This window comes from Triturus cristatus, chromosome 5_2, assembly GCF_964204655.1.
Source record: "Triturus cristatus chromosome 5_2, aTriCri1.1, whole genome shotgun sequence".
NCBI lineage: Eukaryota > Metazoa > Chordata > Amphibia > Caudata > Salamandridae > Triturus > Triturus cristatus.
This window is the reverse complement of record NC_140588.1, coordinates 197,882,037-197,899,836: the sequence shown is the minus strand read 5'-3', so window position 1 is coordinate 197,899,836 and position 17,800 is coordinate 197,882,037. Positions and strand designations below refer to the sequence as shown.

At 45.7% G+C, this 17,800-nt stretch overlaps 1 long non-coding RNA gene across 1 annotated transcript in view; it reads right to left on the bottom strand.

Moving 5' to 3' along the window:
• The window catches only part of LOC146822788 (uncharacterized), a 109,024-nt gene extending 91,648 nt beyond the window's left edge, over positions 1-17,376 (bottom strand). The window contains exon 1 of the long non-coding RNA XR_014961831.1: positions 16,935-17,376. This is a non-coding gene — a long non-coding RNA (uncharacterized LOC146822788). The remainder of the gene's footprint in view (positions 1-16,934) is intronic.
• Between the last annotated feature and the right edge of the window lie 424 nt (positions 17,377-17,800).

Genomic DNA, 17,800 nt, shown 5'->3' with positions numbered 1-17,800 from the left:
GGTGCATGGGAAAACCAACATCCCACCCAGGGAATGCCTCCTTGCTGCAGAATAATGCAAGGCAGCGATTTGCGCTGTCTTGGGTTCCTCTAGATTTATCATCATCATCATCATTAAAAGCTTTAGTTCGGTTCAATGACCATAAAAGCGACAATCATTATCACAATAGATAATACAAATAAAAATCTTAAAAAGTAGAGCCAATCCAAACATTTTCGAAATAACACATTACATTCAAGATGAGCAGAAAAATGTTTGGCAGGATAATCGATTATAAAAATTTCCTACGTGATAACCAGACAGAGTTGAGGAACCGGGAAACAGCGAAAACTATCAGAGGTTTTGTGTCATATTTTAAAATTCTCATTGCTTTTTCACATTCTCTAAAACCAAGATTATTGCAAAGGGGCTTAATCCAGCGTTTCCTTTGGTGTAGATATATTGGGCAGAAGAAAAAGACATGTTTTTCATCCTCAAGTATGTAGCTACAGGCCGGACAAGCAGTTGTTTTATTGGCGTCCCATCCAGATGTAAATGACCTGAGCGGAAGACAACCCATTCTCAATTGGCAGTAAAGTTTCCTTGCGGCCGGTGGACTGACCAGGTCTAAGAATTCCTCTTTCCTGTAAGTATCTTTAATTTGGAGGAACACGGCCGTCAGCCTGCCGATCTTAGGGTTTTCATACAGACACGCAAGGTGATGATTTTTAAACTGTTCGACCAATTTAGCTTTGGGTAGGGCCAGACATGAGGCCTCCGGAGTAGACCATAATTCTGGAAGGCCAATCTTAGTGCAGGAATCCCTGACAAATCTCAGCCATGGAATATTCTTGCTCTTGAGTTGGGACCAGACTCCCTTAAATTCCTCACGATAAAATCCCAACTCCTCATTTGACCATAATCTCTTCCAGTATAACAATGGACGCAGCATTACCACTTGTTCAATGGGTAGTAACCCACAATCCAGCCTGATAGGGGTCAGTGGGGAGCTAGATGGAAGGCCCAACATGCTCCTCACGAATGAATTTTCTGACCCAGTCAAGCTGTGTATTCTGGTGTGGCCCCACAGTTCCGCTCCATATATGGAGGCTGCTCTTACTTGTGTCCGATATATTTCCAAAGCAGGGGACACTGGTTTGGAGACCGAACCCCTGAATACTTGAGAGATTCCCCCGGTGGTTTGTGCAAGTTTTAGCACGGAGTTTGCAACTTGGCCACCCCAGCCAAAGTTTTCCTGTAGTAAAATCCCCAGATAGCTGAATGTGGTTACCCGCTCAAGGTATACACCATTCAGAACTGGGTTTGGCCGTGTGTGTTTGGGGGGATTTAGAATCATATATTTGGTTTTGGCCAAGTTGATCTCTAAGCCTCTTTCTGCACAAAAATCCACAAAGCCATCCAGGATGCGTTGGATGCCGGTTGATGTGCGCGATAACAAAAGAGTGTCATCGGCGAACATCAACGCTGGCACCAGGCCTGTGGCAAGTCTGGGCGCATCAATGTCCCTAATATCTGCCAAGTGCTTAATAAGCCCATTGATATAAAGACAAAATAATGTGGGTGCCAACACGCATCCCTGTCGGACTCCACGGTTTACAGGAAAACGGGACGAAAGTTCACCGTATTTGCCACATCTAACTTGTGCAAAATTTTTTGTGTGCAGTCTGCAGATAATGTCCAGAAGATACAAGGGGACATTAAGAGCCAGGAGCACCTTCCACAGTTTTTCACGCGGAACCAGGTCGAAGGCCGACCTCAGGTCAACAAAAATGAGATAGAGGCTGCCACCCTCTAAACTCACGGTCTTCCAATGTATGACCTGAAGTCGGAAGATCTGGTCCACAGTGGAGGTGCCCTTTCTAAATCCTGCTTGCAGTGAACTTAAGATGTTGTTTTCAGTCTCCCAGGCCTGGAGTCTGTCCAGTATTATACGCCCAAACAGCTTCTGAGTGATGTCGATTAAGCTGATGGGCCTATAATTTGAGGGTTTTAGGGGACAGCCTTTCTTAAATATGGGCACAATCTCCGCTCCTAACCATGACTCTGGTGGATCATTTCCCGACAGGATGGAATTGAATAGGACACAAAGGTATGGCACCCAAATCATAGGTTCAGAGCGATAGAGGTCGCCCGGGATTTTGTCCAATCCTGGAGCTTTGTTTGGTATTAAGAGATGAATAGCCCTTTCCACCTCCTTTATGGTTATCATCGTTGAGGCCGCGCATTGGGTGATAGATCCGGGAGAGAAGATAGGCAAAGGAGGAGTATTGGTATATGTGCTTGAGTAGAGACCTCCATAATGTGCTTCCCATACAGCTGGAGCTATGTTTGGGAATGGGCTCGTTCCTGCTTCTTTCCTCCCCTTGCTCACGGTTGTCCAAAAGCCCCTGAAATCCTTCACTATTAGAGTAGATCTTAATTCTTCCCAAATATCAGACTCCCAGCATTTTTTGGCCCTTTCTAAAGTTTGTTTGTGTTTGACCCTAGCTACTTTAATCCTATCTCTATCGAGGGTTTTGATGGCGATGAGTAGCTCGCTCTTCGATTTCCTGCACTCAGCAGAGTACCACGGTTGCCTTTTAGGCAGATGGGGCCTCACGGGCCCTGACAGGCAAAACGCCTTCGAGAGTTTATCTACTAACTGTAGGTGGATGCCTGTGGGTCCGGCTGCGTGTACAGGTGGTAGACGTGATGATTCCACCTCAGACATTTCCACAAGATAAGGAAGAGCAAGGCTATAGATTTCGGAGATTTTATTAGGGCTTGCGGCAATGTGCGGCCATCTCACCCTTCGTTTGTTGTTGGATAATATGGGGTGTTGAGCAGTGGTGGGTGATGGTACATCATAGGTGCTCATACCCCAACAGCCTGGTTTAAAGGTTATAACCAAGGCATTGTGGTCGCTATCATTGCGATCTAACACCCTAAAGTCAAGCACCTTATCCCAAGATCTAGTTTCAATAAGGATATAGTCGAGAATGGAAGTATGACCTACCCTATTGAAAGTAGCTCGACCAGGTCTGTCAGAATCAAATCTCCCATTACAAGCCCTCAGTGACAAGGAAAGTGTGAGAGCGGAGATTTGAAGGGCCAGAGGGGACCACGCTTTGACCTTTGGAATCATAGGATCAGGAATATTTCTGTATTCATTCTCTGTGTTTAGATCGTCCAAGGCCGACACACAGAGTGGTTCGTATTGGCAATTGAAGTCGCCACCTACGACCACGGAATAATCTGAGTCCAGGGTCAAGATAAATTTATTGAGCGATTCCATAACCTCTGATTCTCGGCCACCCTGGGAAGGTCTCGAATAGACATTCAGAAGAGCCAAATGAATATTATTAGGCAACACTAAAAGAATACATTGAATGTCTTCCGAGTTGGTGTATATCTGCCTTGCCACGGCGCCCAGATGAAGCGCTACCCAGGTGGTAAGACCCCCTGAGGGTCTGCCCCTACCACTAGATACAGCCAATATGTCAAAAGATGCAAAGCCAACCCTGTGCGAATTTTCCAATGCCCAGGTCTCTTGCATCAGGCAAATATCAAAATCGTCTATAAAGACACCCCAGTCCTCGCAGTCCAGTTTGCTCTTGAGACCTGCCACGTTCCAAGATAGAAAACAAGGGCTCGACTTTGGTTTACTAGGGGATGGGATCGGGTCAGCAACAGGGGTAGTAGCGGATGAAGAACTCAATGCCCTCTCTGTAATTTCCCACAAGGGCCTATTTGCCAGCCCTTCCATTTCTGGCTTGTTCCCTGGGGTTAGGGCCATTTTCGCAGTATTAGGGTTCAAACGTCAATCCACTTGCTCAAGAGTGCTGTATCTGTTAGGGTGGTAGAAAACTTCAAACGAAGATGAACAGGGTCGGTCTGGACCTTGAGATGTATTATAGTCGAGGGGTAATAAACCAGCCCTATCAGTTCGCGCAAAGTCCACCCTTACCCTATTTGGATTGATAATACTGGGATGATGGAGACCTGGGTAAAAATAGGTGAGGGGGAGAGCTCTAATTGCTGAGTGATTGTTAGAGTTAGGGCCTGGCTGAAATGTGCAGATGTGTCTGACCGTGTTTGTGTTCCTGAAATTGATGACTATACAATCTCCCTGTACATCTTTGGCTCGATGTCCAACCCAATTTATTCGCCTGGCGAATAAAATCTCGCTTGAGCACGGTTTCGGGAGTGGTTTGTGGCAATTTAACCAATGTATACATTTGTTTTTTAAATCAAGAAATGACTCACTTGATCCTTGGTTCAAAGTGGGGACACCAGCAAGGATCACCACATATGGAGCCGATTCGGGAGGAAGGTCCAGACAGGGTAATTTCTGGTCACAGGAGGGCTGTAACTGCTTGCTAGGGGATTGGGGGAGCCCGGTAGACTTAGATGGTGAGGTGTTAGGTATGTTGGGAGTTACAGTGCTCACTCTATTTCTGGTGCTCCCTATGCTAGCTGAAGCATGGGCGGCTACTTGGGGGACAATGAACAGTCCCTGACTCTGGCCCTTGCCTTGGGCAATTGGTTGGTCTACAATGGTTGTCTGGGCAGTTGGTGGGATTTGGGCAGAGTTGCCGGGGACACCAGTCCCAGCAGGGCTAGCTGTTATTCCCCCTCTTCCCTCTATGCCCTTAGAATTAATAGCTGAAGCAATCATAAGTTCAAGATTAGTAAGACCATTTTCTAGGGAATCGAGTCTGTTACAGATGGGGCGACAGATTGCAGTAAAAAGCTGTTCCATCTTTTGCCAAAAATCATAGTTCTGTGCGGGGCTTGGTGGTGCCTCTAGGCAGTCAGCCATCAAGTCTATAGTAGGTGCAGGTTCAGATGTCCCCTTGTTACACCGCTTTTGCACTTTGGATCTTTTATTAGTCGACGCTGGTGGGCCACCCCTTTTGCGTTTCACCGCCTTTTCAGGCATTTTAGTAGAGGTGGCATCGGGGCGGATGGAATGGCCAGATCTGGTGGTGCCTTCCGATATCGCATCAACTGAGGAGACTGGGCGACGAGAATCGCCAGGGTCAATCACAACACAAACACTGTTATTTGCTGGAACATCCACGCACTCATTCCCACTCAAAGGTGGGACATCTGTGCGGTGGACTAATACAGGTGTGTGTGTGGATGCTGCCGGTGATTTAGCAGAAGCAATGTTACCCAGAGAGGAGCGCTTGTCAAGGACTAGTTCGAGAGACAATCTTTTCTCTGTCAGTTCAATTTCCCTCTGTAGGACAGATGCAGCTCTGGTTATAAAACTGTCCATAGTTCCAATTACTCCAGTCCCAATCACAGACTTCCGGCCCTTTCCGGCGCCGGCAGTGGCCATGCTCAGATGTTAGCGTAAGGAGATATCAACAAAACAGCTCGCGGCTAGGAAGGAAATGTTCCAATGGCACCCGAAACGGGGGGATTAAGTCTTATGGTCTTGGGCAGCTATACAGTGCAGTATTACGACATTCACTGGCGCACGGCTCACCTGTTTCACAGCAGAACCAAGGGGGGTGCCCCGTCCCGGCCTCAGTCGGTCTCTGACGGGCTCAGACGGACCCGCCCTTGTCCCGGGCTTCGCCCGCGCTGCGATCCGCGCTGCGGATTGGTGTGTGCAAGTGAATATTGTGCCGTCAAGGGGCGGGTCCAGAGGAAGAGGCAGGCAGCAGCAGCAGGAAGCGGAGGGCTGCTGGGCCTCGCAGTCCTCAATGCGGTGTACCAAGGCAAAAGGTCAGTTTCCACCACGAGCGGATTTATCAAGCCATGTAGGGCTACACCAGGTGGCCTTAAGTGGCTTGATAAATCTCACTTAGGCTTTGCAGCACTCTTGCGCCCCCTTGCGTGGATCAAGGGCGACGCAAAGCTTAATAAATATGCCCCTTAGTTCTTTTGTCACATCCCTGGAGGTCAATGGTGTTCCATCAATCGCCCTGCCAGGCTGTGTCTTTCTTTTGGTAACAATCATATATCAATTTTCATGGCAAAAGAGCAATCAATGATGAAAATGTAGGCTTCTGAGCCAACAAACTCTGCAACAGTAGGAATGACTTCCATCGAATTGTCCCAGTCTTGTCCCTTATGTTCGAGTTAGGGAGGTTTCCGATAGCTGTGGACAATTTAAAATTTTTTTTTTTATTGATTCACAATATCATAGTGTATCATCATTCTTTAACCATATAATCATGAAAAGCCCCCCAAATATATATGCCAATCTTTCGCTTCCTTGAGCCTTTAGCAGAAAATAAACTATATTCTAAATTCTAAATATTATACATCCTGGCTCGCCACACTTCAAACACAGGGGCCTCAGGTTGCAACCAAGCAGCAGCAGTGGTCAAACGAGCGACAGCCATAGCAAAAAACAAAAAATGGCGGTGTTTATACATCGGTTTCCCAAGCTCTACATCTGGCCCAGTACCTAATAACATCATTATTCCAGTAATTTTGATAGGCATCCCCACAATTGATGACAAAAACATTTCAATATGACTGATATACAAGGACTACTTGCTGCAGACATACAAAATATGTAAACAATCAGCATTATCACTCCCACAACGAAAACACTTGCCATCTTGCCTCCCACCCCATTTCATCATCTTTGCAGGCGTATCATTTAAATTAAATACAGTTTTATAAAATTGAGCTTTCAAATTCGCAGACAAAAATGTTTCTCTGGCCATTATAATAGCCTTCTCTAAAAACACATCATGCTCACCCAAAGTATTGGCCCATTTAAGATTGTGTTTCTCCAAGTCATCAGGCTTAGAAGCTAACAAAATGTTATATAACACCCCTATTCTCTCCTGGCGCCTTATTGATTCAATAAGTTTATGCTGTACCGGTGCCAGCTTTTTCCTGCTTAAAAAATCCCGTATTTGAAGGAACTTAAAAAACTGTGTCCCAGGTATACCATATTGCCTAGCAAAATCCAGAAATGAAAAATAAAGCCCCTCTTTCTCATAAAAATGACCAATTTGCAAAATGCCCTTACTTCTCCAATTTCTAACCACATGATCCTAGAAGATGGAAGGCAGAATGCGTAGGGCACTTGTAGGAGTGTAGTATGTTATCCCTTCTAAAGAAAATGTTTTACGGATAGCTTTCCAAACTTTAAAGACGCATCCATGATCTTAAAGCGTGTCCTCTTAAAATAGCTACCATCAATTTCCTTAAACAAACAATTCCTAGCTTCCGCCCCCAGTAATACATAAAAAATAGTTGGGGCTTCTGCTATATTACTGACCTCTTCTCCAGACAGCAATATACGCATTTTCAACAAAAAACATGCATAATAATAAAGCGTGAAATCCGGTATTGACCAACCCCCCCTTTCCCTCGGTAACGTCATAAACCATATGGCTCTTCTAGGTCTACCTGGAGCCCAAAGGAATTTAGCACAGACGGCTTGCAACTGCTGAAGTTGCTCTCTAGTGACCTCTAAGGGAACAGATCTAAAAAAATATAAAACCCTAGGTAAGATGTTCATTTTTAAAATATTACCTCTACCCACTAGTGTAAGTTGGAGACGCCCCCATCCTGCTAAAGATTCTTTAATCTTAAACATAATATCCAACCAATTAGCTTCCACTAATTCTTTCATAGAAACCAAGATTTTTATCCCTAGATATGTTACCTCCTTGACAGATCTTAAGTCCCCGGACATCATATTATTAGTACAAAGTATTTGCGTTTTTGTCCTGTTCTGGGTCACTAGTAGCAATAGCTATATCATCCGCATAAGCAAATACGGAATGCTGTATTTCCCGAACAATAAACGGTCTCACTAGGGGGCTACTATCCAACATATTAACAAAAGGGTTAATATAAAGAGCAAATAACAGAGGAGAGCAGGGACACCCCTGCCTAGTTCCTCTAGTTATTTTCACGGGTTCCGACACTCTACCCCCTACGCATATCCTAGCTACTGGTGCCTTATATAATACCTGAACCCTTGCCCAAACCCCGCCCGATCCATGATGTTCCATAAATAATCCCACACCACGCGATCAAAAGCTTTCTCAGCATCTAATAATATTAATCCCAAATCCCTCCCCTCAGCCTGCGCAACATCAAATAATGTCACAACTTTATTAACATGAGCCACTGTCCCTAGAGACGGGATAAAGCCATGCTGATGCAGAGATACTAATGGAGATATAACTTTTGCCAACCTGTTCGCCAATATTTTAGCGTATATTTTCCCATCGCAATTAACCAAGGAGATCGGACGGTAAGTCCCCGGGTTCTCAGGAGGTTTCCCCTTTTTTTTTAAAACCACAATAGTAGCTTCATCCCAAGTTTTAGGTGCGTGGCCATTTTGAGCAGCACACACCATCTCTAACATCTCTTTCTTTAAATCCTGAAAGAATACCCTATACAGCTCCCCAGGGAGCTTATCCGGACCAGCAGCTTTCCCAATCGCTAAACCATTAACGGCCATCTCTAATTCATCCATAGTAATTTCATTGTCTAAACCCTCCACTTCCTCCTGATCAAGCTGCACAAATTCACCCACCAGCGGCATATTATTCAAATTAATCGGTGACTGCTATGTATACAAGTCCGTGTAATACTGATGAAAAATTGCCAGAATTCCCCCAAGTTCAGTCGAAATTAAGCCTGAACTATCCCTAAGATTCATAATCCTCTGGGCCGACTCTTTCATCCGCATTCGAAGAGCCAAGCAACGACCTACTGCCTCACTATATTCGTGACACTCCCTTTTATTAATCAAATATTTCCTGGCATTCTCCTTATTCCAAAGAGTGTTAATATTCGCTCGACATCGTACTACATCAGATTCCAACACCTCAATATCCTTGCGCTGTGCGATTCCCCGAGTCAATTTTTCCTCAGCAAATGTCAATTTTAAATATAATTCCTGCAATTCTACCTTAGCCAGTTTTTGATAGTGTATACCAAAACACGTTACTTCTCCTCTGAAGCAAGCCTTAAAAGCATCCCATAGCACCGGAACCGGAACTGAATGTTTATTATTCTCAAAAAATTCCTTGATCCATTTCCGCATATGTTCCTTAAACCCATTGTCAAGGAGCAATTTCCTATCAAATGTAAAGGTTCTTGGAGTAAGATCGACTATAGACGACGAAAGTTCCAGTGCTATAGGAGCGTGATCAGAGGTTATCCTAGGATATATATGTACCTGTGCCCCAGAAAGTAACTCAGTTGATATTAAAAAATAATCAAGACGGACCAGTTTCTGATGAGGGAAGGAATAAAACGTATACCCAGGTGTCGATGTTTGAAGATTATCCCATGCATCTAATAACCCATGATCTTTCAATAGGTTAAATAATGCCTGAAACACTCTAGATTTCCGTCCAGTATATCCTTGCCTTCCCTTTTGTAATTCTTTGTTAACCAAATTAATATTAAAATCTCCGCAGAGTACTAAAGGTGTCGGCCATGATGCAAGTTCTCTATTTAAATCTTCTAAAAGAAGAGGTTCGTCAAAATTAGACCGATAAACAGTGCAGACTGTAAACTTAGATCTCCCAAAAATACATTCCACGATTGCCCATCTCCCTAGTTTCTCAACTAAGACATGACCTGAACTTTGAACAGCAGGTTTAGCCATTATTGCCACCCCCCGTATCGTTGATGTCTGTTGTGATGCTGCAAGAAGTACAAACCCTAAATCTATCAATACCGAGGGTTTCCCCCAGGGGACGTGAGTTTCTTGACTACACAATAAATCTGGTTGAATCAACCGCAGTTCCGCAGAAACCCTCTATCTTTTATTGTAGTTACGAAGGCCGCACACATTTAGAGAGCACATTTTCAATCCCCTGCTAGCCATAAAAGGAAAAACGAAAATAGATAACATAAGCCACACCATGCTAACGATTTAACCAATACAACATTTCCTCTGTTGCCAACAGTTTTTCCCAATCTGATACTGTGACAATTTTCCCCTGTTTGCCCCCCACCACCCCTGCCCTTAACCTACCCATGCCCCCCTCTACCCCCACCTCCCCTCCCATCGACAAGGCTTTAGTACTCGTGGTCCTTGAGATGAAGAAGATCTCAGTCATCCCATGCCGTTGCTCGCATCTCCTCTCCAACAAAGGTGAAGGACACCAAAAAACACACCACACAAAAGTAAGCACGTCTTTGCAAAAGGAGCAAAATTTCCTCATCTTTCACCCAAACTTTACCGGCCACCCAACAGTGACACAAAATAGATACCATTCCATTAACTGAAATCCTATAACCAAAAGATCCTATATAGTTTTTAAATACTCTTTTACAGAGCTCACTGAGGCGAGAAATCGAGTGTGATCCTGAAATATTACTTTAAGTTTGGCTGGGTTTAATAAAAATGCTTGAGCCCCTTTAGCTTGGAACATAGTATGAGCTGGCGGAGCTGCCACCGATTTTCTACAGTAAAGTGACAAAAATCTGGCCGAACAAAAAACTCAAAATCCTTCCCTGGCCTTTTTCTATCTGGCCGGGCTAGCTGAAATACATCCTCCCTAGCTAAAAAGCTATTAAAGGAGATCAGAAACGCTCTGGGCTTATTATTTGCTTGGCCTTGATTCAAACGAATATTAAATGGGAATCGGTGTTCTATTAATATTTGCGTCCCCTTTTACTGTTCTATCGGGGTTACCTGGGGTCTTTTCTCCGGCTCCCCCGATCCCCTCACGTACCCCATCTTCCTGCTGCCGATGTCTTCCATGGGCGCTTTTGGGAGGCATTGTCCAACAAAGTTTTGTCCCCCTTGAGCCTCTCGAGCCACCGTATCGAAACCCCCCTGCAGTCTGAGACAGAGATCCAATCAATAGAGCCGACCACCGGCTACGGGAGAGACCGCAACGTTTTACTGCGTCCGCCGCCAGCACAATCAACATCTCCCGACGTCCATCAAAGGTGAGCAGCCAGCGCGTTTTCCAAATAGTACTCACGGAGTTTTCACAAAGTGGCTCATACATTGTTTTTTTCCCCCCAATCCGTCCAAGCATCCTTTTTCGATCTGGTTGCACCGTTTAAAGATTCTTCCGTATTTCCCCCTGAGATAGAGTTGCGGGCCCCGGCATCGGCGAATGACCAGATTACGCGTCCACCCTCACGAACGCCATCTTGCCTCTCTGTGGACAATTTCTCATGAAATGACGAGGCTGTCTGCAGTATGTGCACATGCGCTCCTTCCTTCTTCTTTCTCACTCCTTATTAGATATTTTCTTTCTAAATGATCCAATTTGCACAGGCTCTTCAATTGCTGAGGTGCTGAAGTGGGATATTGTAGGGGGCTTGTACACCATCGGAGGTCTTACAGAATGGATTTTCTGTTCTCCCTTTTGACCAATTAATTGTTGATCAATTTGTAGGTGTTAGAAATGGGATTTCTGGTGGGCTAAGGCTTGTGCCAAAGCCAGGCAGAACCCACCACTCTAGTCAGGGCAAGGGAGTTACACGCTGAAGATAACCCCTGCTCAACCTCTTGGTAGCTTGGCACGAGCAGTCAGGCTTATCCCAGAGGCAATGTGTAAAGCGTTTGCGCAACACACACACACAGCAGCAACACAAGATTATATATAAAAATAGCATTTGTATTATCCAAAACACATTAGAAAGGTAATCACACAATATACACTGCGCCAACTGGCACTAGGCAATATTTACAGGGGATTATATACACATGACAGGGCCAATTGGGCCACTGTCAGAACCATTACAAAGCACAAATAGTAATTGTAGAACACAACCAATAATTACTGGCAAAATACAGTACTCAGCATTATACCCTGCAACATAAATCACATTATGCAATCAGCATCACCTTAGGCGTAAAACACATTATCCGCCAACCTCATAAGTATAAATCATGTTAGGCAATAAGCAGCACCAGCATAAACACAGTATGCAATAACCTCATAAGCATAAATCACATTAGAGGCATACATCATGGTGCATAAATCGCATTTATCATAGGCACCACATAAATCACATTATGGCCTGGCACCCTACCAACCTAACACTGACCCCCTGGCCAACTGGCCTTCTCTCTGGGGCGCAAATGCCCTATATCCAAAAATGTGTGGGCTGGCTGCCAATGCAGCAACATCACAGGGCGCACACTGCACTGGGGCTGGGCAGGAGTGTATCCCACTCCTTTCTCATCAAATTCCCCCAAAGAAATAATGGCGCTGGCACTACTGTGCCTCCTGGGTTCCCACTGGGACTTGGCAAAACAAATGTGCCCAACGTTGCAGTTGCCCGCTATGGCGGCGCAACTGAAGAACAAAACAGCACTGGCACCATGGATTACCGCCTGTGCCCCACTCCGGGACTCTTAGAACAAAACATGCACCCTTGTTGCACCTTCCCGCTACGGCGGTGCAGCCTGTTATCTTTAATTTAACAAGGCAGCAATTCAATGACTCTGAACTATCCATACTAAGCAAAGGTTTATCTTTTGTTCCTACAACCCACACCAACTTCCTCGATCTCCAAACGGAGGTCCTAAGATTCTTCCGTATGATAAGGCTTAATAGCTACTTCTTACTTAATCCCTTGCCACCTAAAAACTCAAATACACCACTTAGACCATCGTCCATGTTCTCTCCCTCCTCCAATATGGTACCTCCAGAAATCAGCACATTTGAGAAACTAGTACTCAATGACCTGTCAACAATGGAGAAAGGGCGACATTTTGTCCCATACAACATCTCATTGGCTGAACAATCCGCTCTTAACACACTCAAGGCCAACCAAGATATTATCATAAAGCCAGCGGACAAAGGAGGTGGCATAGTAATACAGGAACTTACGAACTACAAGAATGAAATCATAAGGCAACTAGAAAACACAGACCACTACTGCAAACTGCCTACGAACCCCACCTCAGAGCTCCAAAAACTAATTTTACAAGTGACCAACGCCGGTCTCGACCAGGGTTTCCTGTCCAAGCAGGAGTACCAATTCCTGAACGCAAAATCACCACGCACACCAGTGATCTATACACTGCCGAAAGTGCACAAAAATCAAGACAACCCTCCAGGACGGCCTATTGTGTCCGAGTGTGGTTCCATTCTAGAACCCCTGGGTCTATATGTCGACTTCTTTATAAATGAATTTGTGCCCACTACTACTTGTTATGTCAGGGACAGCATGCAAATGATCTCGTTGGTTGAAACCCACCCCTTTGATCCTGAAAATGACACTCTGTGTACTTTAGACGTCGAGTCATTGTGCACGAATATTCCTCAAACTGACTCCCTACTAGTGATAGAAAACACCCAAGACAGACGTTCCAGACCCCATGCAGTCCCTACCATTTTTATTTTACAATTGTTAGAAATCTGCCTCACCAGGAACTTTTTCTTGTTTGATGGGCAATTCTATCAGCAAACCAAAGGTACATCCATGGGGGCCGGTTTTGCCCCCAATTTGGCAATACTTTACATGGACGCCCTTGAATCCAACTGTTTTCTGGCATTACACAATCCCTTCCACATTGCCATCACAATGTGGAAGCAATATATTGACGACATTTTCTTGATCTGGTGCAACACACAGACCATGCTAGATCAGTTCTTGCATTGGTTGAACAACAATTGCGGTGGTTTGAAATTTACACTTGCACAAAGCAAAACGAGTATTCCCTTTCTTGATCTTAATATTTTACACAAAGAGGGCCATCTAATCACCAGCTTATTCAAGAAACTACCGAACGCAACACATTGCTCAAGAATAACAGCAACCATCCAAGAGCGTTAAGGGACTCATTACCATACTCCCAGTTTTTGCGCATTAGACGTAATTGCACACTGAAGGAGGATTATTTCACAGAGGCGAAGGTACTTAGCACCAAACTCACGACCAGAGGGTACCCCAAAAGACTGGTACACAATGCTCTCAAACGAGCATGGTATTGTCCTAGAGACTGTCTACTTGAACCAAAACCCAAAAAATAATTACCCGCATTATTTGTGTCACCACTTTTTCACCCTCATCACATAAACTACGCAAAAGCATAGTAAAACATTGGAATGTAAACAATGCTGGGACATTGAACATAGAGAGACCCCTCTTTGCTTTTAAAAAAAGTAAAAACATCAAGGACCATTTGGTTAGGGCTGCCCTCCCTAGTCCACCTAGTACAGGTACACTCAACGAACCCTGGGACCTTCCACGATTAACAGGACATGCTAAATGTGGGAATTGTACTGTGTGCAGATTCACCTCTGACTGCAAAGAATTTGTATTTGGTACCATCAAATGGACACTTAGAGAATTTTCCAACTGCAACAGTAGCAATGTGATCTATGCCATATTTTGCCCTTGCGATAAGATTTACATAGGACAGACAGCACAAAAGGTACGGCTCAGGATCTGCCAACACAGGCGCAGGTTCAGATGTAAAACAACCAACGCACTGTTGGTTGAACATTTCGAAACTTTTGGGCAGACTGAAGATGACAACCGCTGGACAATAGTGAGTGTGGTCAAAGTACCCCCAAGAGGAGCAGACCTTTCCCTACTACTCAACAAAGAGGAACTTAAGTGGGTATTGAAGATGGTTAGCATTCACACAGACCTAAACCGACTTGAAGACTGGACAGCACTGCTATGACTCCACCCTTGTATCCACTATTTGTGTAACACTCTGAATGCCTTGCCTGTACTGCATTTTCAGCACAATCTGATAGCCTTGCTGATGTCTTCCGACCATATAATGTAACATGACCTATGCTTTAATGCCTTAAACTCTGGACTCAAATCACCGTGCTCCTCAGTTCCTACATCTCTGTATAATGGTTATTATCCAATGCACTTACTGTATGCCTCAAATCACGGGCATTTCATGTTTCCCGTTTTTCATTACCAACTATGTATGACTCCCGCCTTCGCTAATAGGCAAAGGTTCTCGATTTTCTCCTTTCGTATCTCGTATTCACTATCGTATACACAAGTCACTAAACAGTCTCTTTAGTTTGAATCACCAAAAATTGGGCAACACCCCAGCAATTTTTCCCTTCCATATTTCTACTGTCACTGCTTTTTAATACATGTCACAAAACAGCTTCTTCAACTTGAGTCACCAAACAATTTTTATCTTTGACCAACGTATTTTCCATCTATTGGTTTCCATGTAACTTCCCTTCACCTTTCCCCTTTCCAAGATGGCTACACCAGTGTGGTGATCACATGATCGCACCTTCAACTCTCGCGCAACCTCTATCACGCGCGCCGCTTCCCTCATTATGGCTCCCTTCAAAATCACCTTCCCAGTCACAGTACGTTCCTCCTGGAGCAAGCTGCCCACTCACGCGCCATCTACAGCGACTACTGAGGTAAGCGCGATTCCCGCATCCCACTCCACCCAATCTCCGCTCGATCCAACATCCATTATACTCATGGCTGTTCCTTTCCTGCAAGCAGATACTTCCTCGACCCAACCTCATCTGTATCCCGAGCAGTCCATGCTATTCATCATGCGTCCACTGCTTCCATTGCGACTGTCCTCGTAATCTTGGTAAGGACCCCCCACTCCTTCCTAACAGTCACCTCAGCCACTCTGCACCCGCTGCCACCCTAATCCACTTCCTCCTCCCCCCCAGGCTGCTATCATCCACATATCGTGCATCAAGGATATTCTTCAGCCAGTCGCACCTGTTGACTTACAGTTGCGGTCCCTGAATTGAATTAAGCTTCCAACTGAAGCAAACAGGAATCTTAGGATAAGGTTGCCACTTCTTTGCAGCCCACCGCCTCCCCCCGCATTACCATTCTACCTCCTAACAGGCATAATAAATCCTCAGGTCAAGGCGCCTCATATCGCAACACGACCATCATAAAACTCATCGTGTTTGTTCCCCCTCAACTGAACGGTCCGATTATAGGTATCATTATCACATACTTGATTCTTCTTTGGCACATAGGCACTGATTACCACCATTGTACCCTGCAATTGGAGCACCTATTGCAGCCTCCCTCCACCAAATTTCATATCAACTTACTTAAGGGCATGAACACGCTCACTAGCCCGTCTTACAATATTGGTGGCGATTCTGTCCTCACCCACATGACAAATCCTCACCCGCATGGCTAACCCTAACCTACCTGGCTCCCACTCTGCTTCGCCGTTTATAGTTGGCTGCGTAATCTCTTCCATTGTAATCCCTGACTTATCTTTATCTTTTCTTTCCCTTTTTTTTTTCCTGTTTATTTTTCGTGCTTAGATGTATTATATATCACAGGTAGAATGTTTCTCAGGCACCCTATTCTATAGTCCTGATGATGATCCAATATCTCACAGATAAGGATCGAAACGCCGTCGACACAATAGTCAACCTTATACACATTGACTCTTGTATTTAAATATTGTGTAAAGGTGACGCTCTTGTATTTGTTGTTTCACAATTTATGTACGATTTTACAGAAACAACCAGAAAATTGCCTGAGCTTTTTTACTTTGTTTGTCTGTTTCTTGTGGGTCCATGGATACAGGCTTGTATCCCACTGTTACCTGACTCGCATTTATTTGTTCTAAATTTGATTTATTTTGCATATTAAAAATTGCCTTTATCCGGCTGCATACTGGCACAAATATAGCACTGCCGGGGGCTATATTCATCGAATACACATCCCTTACTTTCCAGGGACCATTGTCTCGTGTAATATCCCAAAGAAGTAATGGTGCTGGCACTACTGTGCCTCCTGGGTCCCCACTGGATCTTGGCAAAACAAATATGCCCAACATTGCAGTTGCTCGCTATGGCGGCGCAACTGAGGAACAAAACAGCACTGGCACCATGGTGCCGCCTGAGCCCCACTCTGGGACTCTTAGAACAAAACATGCCCCCTTGGTGCTACTTCCCGCTACGGCGGTGCAGCTGTGAACAAAAACATAAGAGGCGCTGGCACTTCTGTGCCCCCTGGACCCCCACTGGGGCCCTGAAAACAATGTGCCCCACCTTGGAAGCAGCCCGCTGTCCTGCGGGACGGCTCAGGCACTGACAATGTGCCTCGACCGGCACTAACAAGGTGCAACACCGAGCCCCCACTAACCGGGCTCTCTGGGGGACTCTGGGGCATCTCCTCGTCGTGGTCGCGGCAGCCTGCCTCCCCTTCTGTCAGGCAGATCGTGCAGCAAGAGGATCCAGCAGTCCTCCAACTTCACTTGCCTTCACCCGGTCCCTCTCCTGGGACACGGGACTTCGGAGGGGAGCCTGTGAGGCTCCAGACGGCCTTCTGCGGTGGGCGGGACTTCCTCTCCCTGCTCCTCCGGATGCCTCCTGAGCCCCGCCCACAGTCAGGTGGACTCTGCCTGGCTTCCGGGTCGGGCCGGCAGCTTTTCTTCATTGGCTGCAATGCGGGGTGGGCACCCGTCCTAAATCAAGACCATTGCGGGGTGGGCACCCGCCATCAAACAAGCATTAAAGCGGGGTGAGAGCACAAATACGCGGGGTGGGCACCCGCTCATTAGAGATGCAGAAATGCGGGGTGGGCACCCGCTATTAAAATAAGCATAAAGCGTGGTGGGCTCCTGCTCGAGCACACCATGCGGGGTGGGCACCCGCTATTAAAACGGCATCAGAGCGGGGTGGGCACCCACTTCTAAAGCAGCACAGGGGGGAGTCCCACATGATGGGATTCCCTCGCAGCCTCGCGCTGCAGATGCCAGCTCCTCTCGTCCTGGCCACCAACAGATAGCGCTCTCCAGAACAAAAGCAAAGCACTCACAAGGCACTAGAGTCCAAAGTCCAGGGCAAAGTTCTAGGGGCACAAGGCTGGGCCCAGGCAGGCCAGCACATAGGGCCCTCCAGCAGGGAGGCAGTCC